The sequence below is a fragment of the Agelaius phoeniceus genome, chromosome 1, assembly GCF_051311805.1.
Source record: "Agelaius phoeniceus isolate bAgePho1 chromosome 1, bAgePho1.hap1, whole genome shotgun sequence".
Taxonomy (NCBI): Eukaryota; Metazoa; Chordata; class Aves; order Passeriformes; family Icteridae; genus Agelaius; species Agelaius phoeniceus.
In genome coordinates, this window is record NC_135265.1 from 69915443 (window position 1) to 69932871 (window position 17429).

At 42.4% G+C, this 17429-nt stretch overlaps 1 protein-coding gene across 3 annotated transcripts in view; it reads left to right on the forward strand.

Moving 5' to 3' along the window:
* SLC22A23 (solute carrier family 22 member 23) overlaps nucleotides 1-17429 on the forward strand; it is a 109993-nt gene that overhangs the window by 56317 nt on the left and 36247 nt on the right. The gene's annotated exons all lie outside the window — the stretch shown is intronic.

Here is a 17429-nt window from a genome sequence, read left to right on the forward strand (position 1 = left end):
CAGTGCAGTTTGGAGATAAAATTGAGTGGCAGGGGGGTATGTCTGAAAATAAGGTGAGGTTTTCTTGGACTGTCTGGTATCTCTGCAGTGCACTTAACTTGTCAGCAGGTTAAAACTGAAGGCTGTCATCAGCTGCTGCTTGTGTAAGAAGGAGCATCATTCACCCCATCTCAGGAATGCCAGGGTCACCTCAGGGTGTGCGAGAGCAACAACAAAAATGTCATTCAATGGATTTGACTTTCTAAATTTACCTTTGTACTTCATCTGACTCCTGTGCTGTGCGGTAGTTCTTGCATCAGGGAAGGCTATTTGTGTGGTGTTTGCAGGGAGATTGGCACAAATCCTCTGTCAGGAGTTTGGGAATGAGAAAGGTCAGTGTTTATCTGGGTGGGTGGGTGGGTGTGTGCCCAGTGGGGAAAGGAGAAGCAGTGGTTTAAGAAGAAATGATAAGGATATTCTATTTTATACATTGAATTTCTCTGGGGGAAAAAACCCAAGTGGTTTCAGTTTTAAGTGCTGTTCCCATTCTTTAACTGTTCCTTGATTTTAATGTTGTTGTTTTAATTTTTCTTTTGAGATGTCTGAATGCAATTGCCAAGTCAAAGGTCATCAGCTTACTTCAGTGCACTTTAGGATTTCAGCAAGCTTTAGACACGATTTAAAAGCATCTGTATCAAAGCCTACCTTGAAGATGCAATAGATAGAAAGTGTTCTCAGGTGGTGGAAACAACTTAGCTATAAAAATTGGTACAAAGGATGATAAGTCTGTACCAGAAGCAAGGAATGTCTGGGGGTGTATGGTATTTGGCTATGGGAAGGGGTTGGGTGCCAAGATGCTTGGGATGTAGTTCTTTTGGAAGAGAGAATCAGGATCTCTGAAAAATTATGCTTCCCTTTGGTCACTCCATATCTCTACTCAGTGCACAGACCTGATAATGCTGCCTGGGTTTGGAAATAAGCAGGACTGCACCAATGAAATAGGCAAATTTTGTTTGCTAGTATCTCCAAGGGAGAGAAATGTCTTAATTCCTTCACATCACCACTTGTGCTCCTTGATTTCCCGTGCAGAATACATCCTCCATCTTTTTCTTGAGAAAGAAATTACTGTTCTCCAAATTCTCACTTCTTCAGTCATGACTTATGATATGTAAGGGAGGAAGATCTTACTCTTTGAAAAAGCCATCTCAGAGGAGACTCTGTTCTCTCTCAAAGAGGCATCTGATGGTGCCTGCTGAAGCATGTGCAATGCATGCAATGGCAAGGCTAGACTTGGGAAAAAACATCAAGCATCTAACACAGAAGCAAATAGGAAGAGGGAAAGAGGACAGGTCAGGCTGCTTGTTTTGGGGGATTTGTTAAAACTCAGATCTATGCCTTTGGATTAGGAGCAGATTTGGCCACACTGAGTCTGTAACACCACAGATTGGTATGCCTTTGTTTTCTAATATAAGATACAGAAATCTGCTGTGTTGCCAGCATTGTGAATGTACTAAGTTATTTCTCTCTTGCCTCTCTTTGTTTCGTTCCAAAGATGTTTCGTTCCAAAGATGTTAAGCCCCTTAGTGTTCCAGGCTGTTATGTTCACTCCAAGAGACATTCACATTTGGAGCTCGTACAGTGCTTTGTAGTGAGCTTCTCATGGGGAATGCAGTCACAGAGAACTTAATTTTTTCAGCCATGGCTTTGCTTTTTTCTAATCCTATATAAAGTGCATTAGATCTTGGGCTTTGAATCTTCATACCCTTCAGTGTGTAACTTATTATAGGGATCAGTTGGTTCAAGGAGTAGTATGTGTGGGAAATGCTGGTAATATTAGACTTTCATGATTTCTTTTATGAAGTGCTTCATCTAAAAATCTATAGTACTTGCAGACATCACTAGTTATCTTAAAGCATTATGGAAACGAGACCTTACCCATCCCATCTCATCTATATTTACACATGTATTTGGGAATTCAGTGCTTTGGTTGCTCACCTGACAAGGAATGTGATGAGGATCATATTTCATGAACATAAGTTACTCCTCTGCTATGCCTGTGGTGCTTTGGTGACAAACATCATTCCCCAGGGCTGCACAAGCAACAGTCTTTCTGACATAACAGCTTGCTGTTGAGACACTAGTGACATCTGGTGTGGCAGGGTTAGCCCCAAATTTGGGGTTTTGTTTTCCTCTTTATATTTAGAGAAGGTGCCTCTGGTTGCTGCCATCCCTGCTCCCCCTGTTTCATTTCCTGCTCCCACTCTTGTGATGTGCTCTGTTCCCCACGTGGCCTCCACCATCATCCTGGTGTCAAAGCAGCCCCAGGATCTGGGGCAGGGATGAGAGCCCTGAGTGGGTTGGCATTTGTGCAAACACCCAAAAACTCCTGTGCTGGAGGGATGCTGCTCATTGCACCATGGCCGTGCATGGCTTCTTCCAGGCAACCTGTGGCCAGATTCCAGTGTGCACAAGGTGTTCTCAGATATATTTGCATTTGCAGAAAGGTCTGCCACCCCCTTGCTGGAGACTGCCCACTGCTGCTCTTACTTATCACTGCTTAGAGCTTGCAGTAGTTTTGTGTTTGTTTTTATTAAGAAAAGACAGCAGCAAAACCAACCTAACAAAAACCCCTCTTTAATGCCAAAATAATTTTCCGTTCTCACTGCAAAAAAAAAAAATTTGAAAGAGGGGAGAAGTTCACTGAAGTGAAAGAACTGCAGTCCATTTTCCAGAAAAGGGGATCAAATAGTCTAAGTGTCCCAGCAGCAAACAGCACCCCAGAGAATTGTGCAGTTAGCTGTTTTCAAACATGGTTTTAATTAATACAATATCTTAGTTCTGTTGAATTCAGAATGAAATCATGTCTCAAATATTATCTGTTGCTCTCAACTTGTAGCCATCTGAACTTTACAAAACTTGCTTCAGCTATTGTGGGGCCCAACTTGTGAATCTTTAGGAGACTGGATATTTTAATTGCCTGGTTTTTGGAGAGTGCAGTATAAGTCAGCTGCATTCTGATGCTTACTAATACTGAAGCATGTGTAGTTTCTCTTTCTTCTGAAGCATTATGAATTGTTTCCAAAATCCATAGGCCAGTAGTAGTTGCCCTACTTGAGTCAGAAAAGTCAGGACATGAAGATGAAATACTCTTCCCTCAGCCCACTACCTTTCTGGCAACATGTGAAAGAGAAACCCAGACAACTTCATAGTGAAGGTGTGTTACAAGCTGCATTCATAGTGAAGGTGTGTTACAAACCACATTCATACCTTGGTAAATTCACTATCTCATTTCAGGTAATGGGGTTTTTTTGTTGTTTTTGTTTGTTTGTTTGTTTTGGGGGTTGGTTTGTTTGGTTTGGTTTGGGGGGGGTTTTGTTGTTTTTTAATTTGCTGCTATTCTGAGCTGGAAAGGAAGTATTGCAGTGGATTTGTACAAAGCTGCTCTACCCTGTCCCAGGAGCTGGCAGCCCCTAAGCAAAAGGACTGATGCATATTTTAAGAGTCAGTAGTTTTTGTGTTAGGCTCCTTTGGTGATACAAGGTAGGTAGTGGAAGTGTGGATAAATATTAAGTGACTGCATATGCTGCAGCACATAGTCATTAAGTGGTTTATGTGTGAAACCATGGAAGGAAGGGGTTGGAACAGGGACACTTTCTCCTGTTTGATCTGAAATACCTGGTGGTGTATAAACAAGAGAAACTTGTTCTTAGGGTGGTTGGATATATACTGTACTCTTGTTTTAATTAAGCCTTGTCTGTTGCACTTGGTGATGCTTGTAGTGGTACAAATATCTGTTTGGCTCCTTTAACATCCACCATGTTTTGTTGAAGCAGAAGTAGTGTAGTCAGTCACTAAGTGGAAGTATAACTGAAGCATTGGATCCAGGTCCTTGTTTCACAGGCTGCAGGAGTGGTTTTAATGTAAGACTCCTTCTGGTCATACTTTCATTAGCTGAAAATGTTTGCAGATGTTGTGATCATATGAGTCTTTCAATATCAAAAATCATGCCCAAAGTTATTTTTATGGAGCTCATCCTGATGTTGGCCAGTTAGGTGTCTTGTTGCCTCATGTTTTGTTTTTGTCATTAAAAAAAATTAAATTCAGATATCTTTATAATTACAAATTCCTATCTGTCTCTGAAATAAATTGTGCTTTGAATGTTTCTACGAGGTTAATGAATAATTGGCTACTGAGTAAAAGGGAAGATCCTTTTAACAGGCAATTGAATCTGATGTAATGTATGAAAATTAATGGTTAGGCTTAGAGCTTTAAATGTGATATAAATATTTTTCATATTTAGACATGAAGATGTCCTTATTAGCAAAAATTTCAAACATTGTTATTTATTTTGCATGCCTCTCAATGAATTCAATTTCACAAAAAATGAAGGTTAGAGTTTGTGTATTTAGGATCTGTACTTGAATGCAAGGACCCTTTTTATGCTATTTGTGATTAGGTGAGGGAGAGCAAGACTGGGTTTGGGTTTTTTTTTTCTTCCTCCTTAACATTTTTTCCCTCTTTGTTATGATTGTGGAGGCATTTGTTCAAATTGAAAAGTCAGCTCTTAGTTTTTCTACCTTCTAGGAAGGAAGAGTGTGCAGTGATTTTTAAAATAGAAAATATTTTACATCTGTTGCTTTTATAGTTGGTTTTATATGTTAGCTGCTGATAAGCCAGTAATAAATCAGTGCAAGCCCTGCACGCCTACACTTTTCCTTCTTTGAACACAGCTTGGATATTTTTTGCTCCCCGCTCTCCTCTGTGTGGTGAACTGCACAGGGAGTTTTCCTCTGTTGCAGAAGGATTTGGAAATAAGGTTGCTGCCACACTTCAGATCTTAATCTTCCTTACTGTTTGCAGAGGATTCTTTGCCAGTCAGCTGGGTCAATATTAAAACCAAGCTATGCTGCCTAAAACCTATCAATGCATCCAATTTCTCATATCTGGAGTTCTGAAACTGGCTATCAATTGAGTTCTCTTAAAGGGAGGAAGGCCACAAGTGACAAGGCTCAGCCATCTCCAGCCTGCCAGTGAGCTGCGCTGCCAGCCTGGGGCAAGGCAGGGCTGATCATTTGCTTTGTTCCATTTTTGTTTACCAGTGTTTGTCTTCTCCTTTTAGGGGCTTGCATACCACTTTTTGCCAGTCATAAGTGCGTATATTTATGTGGTTATGTTGTCCCTGGGTGGTGGTGGTATTGTTGTTATTACATTGATGTGTTGTTCTCAATTCTACACCCCCTAAAAATTTAGAGTTTTCTCTCTGCTTTGATTTTTGTTTATGTGATTATGCAGAAGCGTTGCTGGTGATACCAGACCATCAGTGGAGATGGCAGCCTGACAGTAACTAGCTCAGAAATTCTGTCTTTCAACTCCTCAGCCCTTCTGTATCCATTTGTTTCCATTTCAAAGGTGGTCTGCCTTTTAGTTGACTTTATTTTAATCAAATGCATGTGAGTACAAGGCTGTGTTGTGGATGTGTTATTTATAGCCCTACAGCAGTCAGGTGCAAAGTGATCTGAGCAACAGCTCCTGGTCAGGTTAAAAGAAAAACCACCTCCAGATGAAGGTTATACAAATGACTTAACTCTATGTAGACAAAGGTGCGGGTGTGTGATGTCTGGATTTTGGGGTGAGGGAAACTCATTACTGGTAGTGAAACTGTTGGAGGTTGATTGTGTGTTGTTGGAGTATCCATCCTCTGTATTTACTGGCAATTTACCTTCAGGCAGTGAATGCTGGAACATGCAGGGAGGGAGGGCAGGGAGTGAGCTTTACTGTATGACAGCGCATGCCGGTGCCCTGGGAGCTCAGTCTCTTGCTACAGAGTAAACAGAGGGCAAAAGCTAATTAGCTGCTTTGCAATTTTTTTCTTCATAAAAAGGTAATTTTTATTTCACCCCCAGTGCACTGGTTCTGCACAATGGGTGCAAGAGGCAGAGCAAGCGAAATAGCAGGACCTTCCCTGCTTGCTGCTCCAGGATAAGGTGGTACCTGTGCCCTCTCCTGGCACCGTGCTGAGATTGGATACAAGGCTGGGAAGCTTCTGTGTGCCTTGGGCTGCTCCGACATTTCTGCTGCAGATATCTGGCACCTTACTTATCTGGAGGGAGTCAGGGTGTTATGTCACCCAGCCTTTGTGAATGCCTGACATTTCCTCTCCTTTGGGCAAGAGCTGGAAAGGAAGTTGGTTTATTTAGAAAAGGGTTTTTTTTTTGTTTACTTCTGTCTATTCATACTGTTGGTAGAAAAGATATTCCTGCTTCCGTGTGAAACATCTTGCTAAATTATAAATGTGAGGAAGTGGCTGAAGAAATGGCTTAACTGAATTGTTATTTATTTGTTAATTTTGTAGCTCTAATTTCTAAATTCTGTATTTCATTGTGGCACAGCCATATATAGCCTCATATTGCTGTTAAATAACCAAATTGTGATGACAACAGAAGGCCCTTTCTTAAAAACCTGAGCTTAAATCTGGTGTTCTGCATTGAGGCACCTGAAGGAAGGTGCTTCCCCATGCAAAGCCCTCAGGAGCCACCTGGAGCAGACCAAGTGCTCAGTGGTTCCAGCCTGAATTCCAAGTTTTCCAGTTCCTCTGGCTGTGGCCCTGTTTTTAGATGAGAAAACAGCGATTAAAGCTTCCCTGTGTCTGGGAACGTCACGCAAGTGGGCGGGGATGTGTGAAGAGACCTGCTTACTGTCCAGTGCTGGACAGCCTTGTGCAGCAGCTTTCTCTAGCTTTCTCAGCAAGGTGGGAGAGCAGTTTTTGTCTTCTCTGCTTCCATAAACATATACAAATATAAGTGAACATTAATTTTATTTTTTCAAATTACGTGTTCACAGACTTTGTTTCAGCAAAACCAGATCTTTAAGATTTAGTTATGCTTACTTCCCATGTAACCCAGAATACCTTTTGGATATAGTTCTTTAGCTGCTGACTTGGTGAAATCTGGATATAAGCTACCAGGTGGTTTTCCTAATTGGACTGTGCAACTTGTTAGATAGGTTTGTAGCCTGAACTCAGTTCCTCCTTGTTCCCACAAGTGTTTGAGAAAGTAGTTTGGAAGCTTGTGGTGTGAATGGTCTGGCAAAGGGCTCTGCCCTCCTTTCCTGGGGATGCTTTGCCCTTGAGCCATGTGCATGGTGCTGCCCTGGAGTCGTGGAGGGTGTTTCCTGTCCTGTTGGATGTGTGGTTACCTGATCTGGGAAATATTCAAGCCCCTGAGACATTCCTGTGTTGTTTATACCAGGAGGAACACATGCCTACAGTGTGCTCAGGTTTGCTGTGTGCCTGCAGGTACAGGGACCTGCCCTGGGAGGTGGTGGTGTCTGAGCCCTGCATGGGGGTGCTGAGAATCCCCTGTCACAGCAGGAAAGGCAGGATCAGCCACAAAGGCTTTTTTCCTCCCATTTTTCTCAGCATTTTTCTCATGGATAGGAATTCTCATGTAGTTTCCCATGTTCCTGTACATGACTGAATACAGTTAGGAATCAAACCAGTGTTTGAGTTGAAAATTGTATCTCACCTCCTGTACTTTTCCAGTTCTGCCCTTTTCTATTCCCTTGCTGGCTCTGCAAGAAGATACAAAGGAAAATTTGGAAACAGTAACTGAATTATTTCTGTTGTGCCAAGCAATGGAATGATTTATTCAAAGCTGAGTGTGGGAAGGAAATCTGATATGATGAGCCAGGGGCACTCCTCCTGTTAGTTATGTCTCTCCCCTCCCATGACCATAATCTTCTTTTTGTCATTCTCTCTCACTCTCCCACCTTCTATACATTTTTTCTCTTGCTACAAAAGGGTGGTAAATGTAGGAGGTTTTTTTGAAGTACCTGAAACTGTTCTCTTAGGAGGGATGATCTAACACCACATACAATGCAACCCTTGCATAGGAAACAGCGCATAAGATTCGTGTTGCCATTTATGTACTATAAGCAATGAAAGTATTGATGCACAAATAAAAACACAAGTAATGGAGAAACTGCTTGCAGTGTGCATGTATCTTCAAAGTCAGTAGCAAACTTACTACAGAGAGAACCTCCCTAAGATCCTCTGATCTTAGGAGTACAGCTTGTCCCTAGGCAAGGTGAAGTTTACACCAGGCTCTGCTGGGTGATCTCCTGGACAGCATAATCTCTATGCACAGCTCTTATCTTTGGCTTTGTACCACCACAGGTACAGCACAACACCACTTAACAGGAGCTTGCATTTGAGACAGAAATTCACATAGAGAAACAGTTAGGTGCTGCTAAGAGAAGGTTAGGAGTCATTCATTTCTCAAGGTGTAGGTATGGGCATATATCTTCACAATTTTAGCTGTAGCTGTGGTGTGTACAAAGTCTACTGCTGTTGTAATCGAAACAAGTGAAATCCGCTTTCATGAATTGCAGCTGGATTCTTTCCAAGGAGCTGGGCTTCCTTTTAATGTTGGGCTATTAATTAGCTCAGCAATTTATTCTAGTTTTATTTGGAACAACTCAGCAAGTGTTGCCATATTTGAACTCTTCTGTAAGTGGCAGGAGTTTTCTTGAAAGAAGTCTTTCACCACAGAAAAGTGAACATACCCATGGGAGGATGGCTTCTACTCAGGAAGATCCATCTATTCCCAGCCTACTTGCCAGCTTTCATGGAAGGAAGATGTGAAGAAACATTGTCTTTCTCTTTTCCAAAGTTATTGCAAAGCAAGAGGAGGCTTTCCATCCATTCAGCAAAAACATTTATTTCTTACCCCAGGTTTAACAAGATATTACTATTTAAAACTGATGAAGCTGCATATTCATCTTGGCTGTGAGAAACTCTCGAATAAACTCACATGTTTTTCAGGGTTGATTCTGGATAAATTTTGAATCCCAGTGGATGTTTCTGGGTGGTCTGGTTTGCTATTGCACAGACATCCTTAGCACAGTAATTTACATGCAAATATGAGATGCTGGAGGCATTGTAATGCCAATTCCCTTTTTATTGTTCTTCACTGTCTAATCAGGTTTTACCAAATCAAAGAATTCTGGTACTTAACAGGAAAAAAGCTTTCACAAAAGCTTTTGTCTGGTATTTTTAAAGATAGTAAGGAAGAAATTCAAGGAATATTTAAGCTTTGGCAGTGTTAAGGTCATTTTATGTCGTATGTGACAACAGCACAGTGAAGGATGTTCCACTGTGCTCACCTCTGTGTGTGTGCACCTGCAAGTGCTAACCTGCTGAGTTACCCTTGGCTTGCAGAGATGTGCTTGGAGAGGGCTGGAAAGGGAATGCTCTTTCCCTGACAAGTTTTGTGCACCGTCACCGTGCCCATTGGATCACACTCTGAACTGCAGAACTGCCCACAAACCAGCCACAGGCAGACCCCACCATACAGAGCCCTCTGTGTGTGCAGAGTGGTGGAAAGTGTTCTCTACAGCACAGAGATCACGCATTTAACATAAGGAATAAAAGCCTGTAACTAGATATGGAAGACTTGATTTTGAATGAAAAATAGAATTTTCGTTGCTTCAGGAAGCAGGTTTTCTCCCAAGGTTGGATGTCATATCTTTTTCACTTTAAAATCAATAGACCAAAAGGAAATCTTCACTGGTCTTTCCTCTTTTTTTCCTAGAATATATTTTTTCTTTTCTTTTTTCCCTAGAATATATTTTTTCTTTCCAAATGTTACTTTGAAGATAAAAGCTCATTGGGAAATGGAAGAGAAAAAACAATATCTGTACTACTTCTAACTGTGCACCATCTGCTATTGTATCAGAAGGTTTCTCACCATCTATGCGTTACCACAGCTTCATTTTTCTTTTTGTATCCTCATCCTCATGGGCTTAAAATTAGAGATCTGACCAGGGGCTGTCCTGCCTGTTCTTATTCAGGCACAGTGGTTGTGTGCAGTGTTCGGCATGGCTCTTCCTTGTTGGGTGGTGTCTCAATTCTGTCTGCCTGACTTTGCCTTTCCCAGACCTGTGTCAGGGTTAATGCTGAGCCCTGGAGCCAGAGAATTATTAATGCAAAAGTCACCCCTTAGTCTGAGTAGCACCTCCTTCTCCAGTGAATGCATGTGTTGCTTAGAGCACCCAAAACACAGCAGCTCATTGGCTCTGCATCCCTGCAGTTCCCCTTTCACAGCGTTCATTAAATATCTATCCAGAGTGCCTGGCATAAATCTTTAAAAACGAGGCTGCCCTGGGGGCCAAATGTGTGACAGCCCTTCACAAAGAGGCTCACTAATTGCTTTTGATTAAATCGCCTGCACTTCTGCTGGCCCTGGTGCTTTCAGCCAGTGCTGTGTGTTCCGGGCTCTCTCTGACATGGTGGTGCCACCTGAGCAATTCAGGTCCCCTGAGATGGGATGGGTTATTCAGGACATCACCCTAATTTCCACTGATTGCTTCTGACATCACAGGGGGATCAGGGGAGGAAAAGGAGCTTGGGGCTTTTGCCTTTACAGTTATATTGGTGTGTATATACACACATATCCATAAATATGTGTGTATGTTTATATATCTGCACATGTGTATGGGGTTACAATTGTATTTATGAGAGTTTAATAAACAGCACCCAATGTTTGCTTAGACTCTGTATGTAATCCCATTCAGGGCTTGTTATGAAGTTGACACAAGAGAAAGGAACAAGGTGCTTTCCAGGTTGTGCCTCTGGATGTGAGGAGCTTCAGACAAGCTGTCTCCCTTTGATCTGAGGGAGTGGGTGCAGGGCAGGCAAAGATTTAGTATGACCTAAAAAGCACCAAGTACTTTTCTTGGTCCTCCATTTACTTTTCTTCCATGCTTGTCTCTTCTGTTTGATAAGCTAGGCTGCAACCAACTCAAGTCTCCCGTGTCAAATTCTTGTTAGCAATGTGCAGTTCTGCTGACAATGTCCTCAAATCCAGGGCCCAGTGCATCTATTCACTCATCCAATAGCATGATGGTAATGGTGAAAAAATCCTCCTTGAAGGAGCACCTCATGTGGGATCAGTGCTTGCAGAGAGAGGGGCTGCCCTGCTGTCTCAGTAAGCTGGGAAGTGTCTAATAGACCTGAAACAAGGTGTTATGTTGTTTTTTCTTTGTTTCTGCTTCTTTGAGGACCATCATCCATCTAGAGGTTGCAAACTGAGCTTTTGAAACAGCTGCTTGCTGCTGGAATATTGTTTGTCAGTTGATAAATTAAGAGAAGTGCAGATTTCCAGCTATTGAATTTCTTCTCTGTTCTTATTTTAAGTAGCTACAATGTTGTTAAAAATTCGCTAACAAACACAGATGCAGATCCCTTTCAACTAAAGCATCAAAGAAAATTAGCTCCTCTGATACATCTCACATCAGTTTTTGTTTCAGCTCCTCTCATACACATTCCTGTCAAAAAAATGTCAATAATGATTTAGATCCTACTAAGAGAAAAGGCACCAGCTGTTGTGAACAGCAGAGGTGTTAGGTTTGCAAAACATTGCTGTGACCAATTGTGCATTTCCTTTAGAGAAAGCCTCCTTTTTGGAACAAGAAAGAGTCCCATATATTTCTGTGCAATGTCAGTTTTTTGCAGAAATAATCAAACATTTATATGGGTTTGGAGAGTATCAAAAGGGGGATAGGAAATTTTAGACTGGAGGTGGAGGAGAATTTTTTTTTATAGATGGCAATTAACATGCATAAAAACATATGTCATGGTAAAGCTTTTTAATCACTTTTTTAATTGCATTTAATTTAAGCCATCTTTACACTGAAATTATAAATTTCTCTGTGTTCTGTATCTACCCATTCTGTATCTACCCATTTCTCATGCTCCTTGTCCCTGCTGTTTAGGTTTCCAGGGGCATTCTCCTTGTGTTGTTTCAGAATGCTGTTATTCACATCCAGGAACTGTCACCAAAAGTCAGTGTTGGCTGGGAGCTGCAGTGATGCTGCTGCTGCTGCTTTCCTCTGGAAGTAGGATAGATGGCAACTGCAGCGCCTCAAATGTGATTTAACATTTCTTTGGGTTTATTACTTTGTATATGACAGGCAGCATGGTGTATTAAAGGTTTCTTATGCAGTCAGCCATCTGTTTGGTAAGATGTTGTTTGTCTTGTGCAATGTAAAACTTGGCAAATGCAGATGCCATGGGATGAACGGGGGGAATGACACGTGCTTCTTTCCCTGCCACTGATGCTCCCTGGACAACAGCTTGCATCCAGGGAATGGTTGCAGACATCTCTGCATCCCACACACTGGTCAGGCAGCTTCTGCTCAGGGTCTCCTGTCCCTGCAGGAATCGGGATCAGCCTTGCCCTGCCCTGCCTTGCTGCATATACATTGTGCCTGGAAAGTCCACAGCTCCTGCAACTGAGTTAATGAGGGTTGAGTAAACACCCTGCATTAAATCCAACCTGGCTTCGTGCCTGTGGTCCAAACCCTCCACCTGTGGGTAGCTACACACTCTCTGCAGCTCAGAAAGCTCCTCCTAAGATACCCTGACACAGCTGAGCAGTATCAGGCCTGAAATTGGGATGGCATGTTACTCATTTGTGCCTTACAGGAGCAAGTCAGGCATGTGGAAAGTAAAGAGAGGGAAGGTTGCACCTTGTTTTTTAGTTGGATTTTGCATGAGAGGTATACCTATATTTACTTTTTTCATGCTATTCCTCTCTGTGAGGCTCCACAGTGCATCTCAAGAGTATTTTGCCTGGCATCAGTTTTGGCACTGTCCTGGTCTTTGTATACCAAATGGTCATCTGAATTAGTTTTGATAAGAAAGAATTCTGTTCTGATTAGATATTTCCCTGTCAGGACAGCTCCATGCAGTAGATCTGGGCAATCTATTGAGGTCAGAAATTAAGTGTGCTGCTGCACATCTGGTGAGGTGTCGTGCTGGCTGCCTGCCCTGGTGCCAGCCTGACGGCTCCGTCAGCTCAGCTTATGTCAGTGCTCAGGGACTGATTTGACACATATTAAATGTGTTAATTAAATGGTGGGCTAGCATCTGTTCAAAGGAACTCTCACCAAATTGATGATGTGTAGAAAAGTACCTTTGAAGGAGCACCTGTGTCAGTTCACAAGTGTATTTTAGAATAACTTCTGTCCTGATGTGCTGTTAGGGGAAAATAATAGTATTTACTCAGCCATTGGAGTTTCAGTCTATTACTGTTCCCTTTTTGTGGCAGTGGATTGCATTTCTCCAGAGAGGAAATTAGATTTTTCCTTCCCTTTCACTCTGTCTCTGTCCTGTGCTTACATCAATTGGTGGTTGTCTGTGCACTGCAGTGTGTGTGATAACCCTTACTTCCACAAGTTACTTCATTTGCTGTTCCCTAATAAACTGTGTTTACATGTGATGGTTCTTCCTTCTGGTGACAACAAAGGCAGTCAAGATGATGTGCTCCTTGTCTAAATTCATGCAGGAGTGAGTGTTGGCTTAGCCTGGGCCACTTCAGCCAGGACTGAATCAGAAGTGTGGTAACTGAGAGGTGGAAGTGTACGTAGCCCATGGGTAGGGCTTGCAGCTCTTAAAACTTTGTGTCTAGTAACCAAGGGGAAATTTGTGTATATAAGCAAATATGTTGGATTTTATTTTCCTGTCTCCCTAGCAGCCAGCTGCAGACTTGTCTGGGAGTTATTGATAGTTTTTGCTGCAGTTTTATCTGGTCAGCCAGTCAAAAGCTAGCTTGGGGGCCATGTTATTCTAGGAGAATCCAGTGAGACGATTTGTTTACAGCAGAGGGCAAATCCCACAGAGAGTGTTGGAGGAAGACAAGGTCCCAGAGGTTTGAGAGAGCTTGGTGGGAATTAGGAAACACAGCAGCAGCAGGGACAGGGTCACCTCCCAGCAGTCCTCAAGATCACTGTGATGGAGGTGGCAGAGCTCCTCGTGCCAAAAGGGTGACCTCAGGGAGCATGGAGGTGGTGGGACGTGCTGGAGGTGCTGAACAGCTTGGGAAACTGAATGCTCTTCGAGGTTTTTTTCCTTTCCTTTTGTGCTCTGATGAAAAGCAGAGTCCAAATGCAAAATTCTTTCTCCAGGTCACATCCTGTGCTTGACTTTTGGCTGAGCAGGGCTGAGGCAAACACAGCCTTGGTGCTGTAGGCTGTTATTGCCACTGGGAATTTCTGGTGTCCCACATTTTACACCTAAAGCTATGTTGCCATAGAATCCTTCTCAAATTATGAGTGTTTTTCACCTGAGTCTTGTTTTTTTATCTCCCTTTCGAAGAAGAGGAATGTCTCACAGGAGTGCTAAGATGGAAGGAATTAAGAGAATTGGGTGTGCAGTAATATGGGGCAAACTGTCAGAAATTGGGGGATTTTGTTTGATTTTTTTTTAAATACAATGTGCAACTGTGAGTGTGAACCTAGAATCAGACTGTCTCCTTGGGGATTTTTTTCAGTGTGAATGCTGTTGGCCAGCAGGTGCTTTGTCTTGGCCATTTTCTCCAAGGGATACTCCTATATAATTACAGTCTTGGTGGCTTACAGATGGAAACTGGGCAGGGAGAGAACACTGGAAAGGCACAAAAAGCTGCTACCTTGTGGTTTCAGATGGAGCTAAAACTTGGGCTGCAGAACAAGGATTGCTTTGTGTTTTGGGTCTGGAGATGGGAAAGTGAATGCTAGAGAGTTGTTCAAGCAGTGCAATGTAGCCTCTTTTTCCTCTTGATATGCTATTTGCAAATGACTTAACTTCTTTATTTTTTTTAAAATAGAAGTATTTGCCTTTCATCCTTGAGCAAATATTCTGAGAATAAATGTCAGCCTTCTAAGAAAAACGAGAGGGTTTCTGAAATCTGAAACAGATTGTTACCAGTGTGCAAGTGCAAAATGGAGTGAGGAAGGACAGGATGTGCATCTTAGTCCCTCCATGGCAGTGACAGCTTGCCTGGTGGGATTTGGAGGAGGTGGGCTATGCAGGACCATGCTCTGTGGCTACATGAGCTGATGTTAACCCAGTAATACTGCAGTTCTTCCCAGTGTCCTGTCTGTATGTTCCCAGATGCTCCTTCCACAGCCACAGGTGGAGAGGATGGGAGAAAAAAAAACAGTTGGAAAGGGGAGAGGACAGCATTTCAGATGTCAGGATATGGCATACTTAAAGGTGATTTTATCTCACTTTCCCATCTTCTTTTCAGAAGACGTTGCCTGAAAACCTGTTGTAAAGGATACCAGCCCTGTTTGTCCATCCCAGTGCCAGGGAGAGAAGCTGTTAGCAAAGACATTTTCCCCTTTCTGATGTAAAGTCCTTGTACCTCTTGTCACCAGCGCCTGTTCCATTTGCCTGGTTAAGCTGTTGTCTGACCTGTGGTTTTCACTGCCCAGGGCAGTGACCTCCTGCACAAGGCAGTGGGGCTGAGCCCCCAAGGTGCTGCAGAGCTTCTTCAGTAGCTCCCTCACTCACACCCCAGCAAACCTGAGTGCTCATGGGCATAACAGGTCTGGCCCCAGGACCTGGTTCTCACATTTCCCAGCCAGAGGTGCAATATGCTCTGCATGTCTCATGTGTTCAGTGCCCTGTGCCTGGGATGCCTGGGGGGCCCAGCTCTGGATTACACCTGACATAAGACAGCTGCCTTCAGGCTGGGAGCAGTTTTGCCTTAGGGGAATGTCTGGGTCTGGCTTGTTTGTCCACTGTTGCTGAGCACCTGTTGACTGCGAGAGAGTCTGTCCCACGTGTCCTGAGCATGCCTGATCTCACTGCCCGTGTACTGCAGGACAGCTTTGCATGCAGGTTTCAACTTGCCCATACCATCACTTCCCTGGGCTTGAGGGAATTTAGGTCTCTGAGTTAGATGTGCTGCTCTGACTGAGCTGCATAGAGTAGGAATGCTGGGCAAGGAAACAAAATCCTTTACATGCATGTCTCCTTGCCCACACAAAATGTTCCAAGTGGAGCAAATGGATGTATCTGGGAGTTTTTGGTATTGATGACAATTTCTGTGATTAGCATCATTAGTGTATGATGAGGCTTTGCTCCATGCTCCACAAAGTAATTGAGATGGAAACTTTCTCGTTGATTTGGGGAGCTGGAGCTTGCTTGCTCGATTTGCCATGGGTGGGTAAAGCTGATCTCAGTCTTGGAGTGATTTGATCTGAGTTGGTATTTTTGTCATGTGAGCTGGGTGGAAATGGTTGCAGGTGCAGAGGCCTCCTCGTGCCTGGATGCATGGAGGCCCCAGTGTGAGCATCAGCTGGGTGCCTTTCCTGCTGCTAGGGCAAGGCTGCTGCGGAGGGTGGCTTTGCTGCAGGGGTGGGAAAGGGTTGACTGATAGATGCCTGCTAAAAACTGCAGTGCTGAATCTTTTATCATATAAAATTGAAGCCAGATATGTTGGAAAGTCAGTAGGCTGTCCTAATATGTAAAGCATTTCAACAGAGATGTGGTATTTCATATGCTGCTAGTGTTGCCTGAAAGTCACACTCACCCAGCTAGAGCAGGGATTATTTTCTTGTCATCTCCAGCTTTTTTAGAGGAAAGGGCAGAAACTGATCATATGCATGTGATAATCCAGAGAAGAAAATAGATGCTAAACAATCTCTGAAGCTATTTCCTTTCTATACAATGAGTAACTGTTGCATGTAGAGTTTTTTACTGTGCACCAGTGACTTAATAAAATATACTTTTATTATTTGGTCACTGCTTCCTGACTTTATATAGAAGTTGATATCTCGGTTATTTTTATTTTTACCTGATACTAACCTGAGCAATGCAATTGAAATGCTAAAGCCTCACATATCTAATGCAGACTTCCTGTTTCTATGGCAACAAAACTCGACCTTGTACTTAATGAAGGAATATTGGAGTGTAACTGTTACTTTAAGGTTTAGAAAAACAAACAGAAGCACTTTATATTTGGAGATTAGAGAAATAAAACGGAAATGACCTCTTTGCATAGAACAACAAAAATTTCCTAGGCTTGGGATATTTCATTAGTAAGAATGAAACCATATTAATGTCATAAGGAGCTCTGTGTTTTAATCTTTTTTACCAAATTAAAATGTAAAAGCCTTTTATAGCATGTGAGAGTCTTTGAGAGCTTTTTCTCTCCTTTTTGTTCCCAAAGCTGCTGTGTTTGTGGTTAGGCTAATGAAAATTTGGGCTGCCTGACAACAGATACAGTTTCCTTTTATATTGGCAAAAATCCGTTGATAGTTTTTGTATTGGCTGAAAAGAAAGGGAACAAAATATATGGTGTTTAATCCTACATTTGATCTACAAGCTAGTTCCTGGTCAGTTAGTTTAAATCTGTGTTACAGTGATAAATGCAAACTGCAGGTTAGAGAGTGAATGAAGGAGTAGCTGTCATCTCTTCCTATTTTCTTAGAGCTTTTCAGTGAAAATTTTAATAACCATTAAATTCTAATTTAAAACTACTACAGGAAACACTCCATAGAAAAGCAATAATGCTGACAGCAACATATCACAAATGTTTACAGGCCTCTTTCTGTATCAGCATTCCAATAAGTGCTACACAACATTTGTGGCAGGTTTATTGAGCTAAAGAATTAGTCTGTGC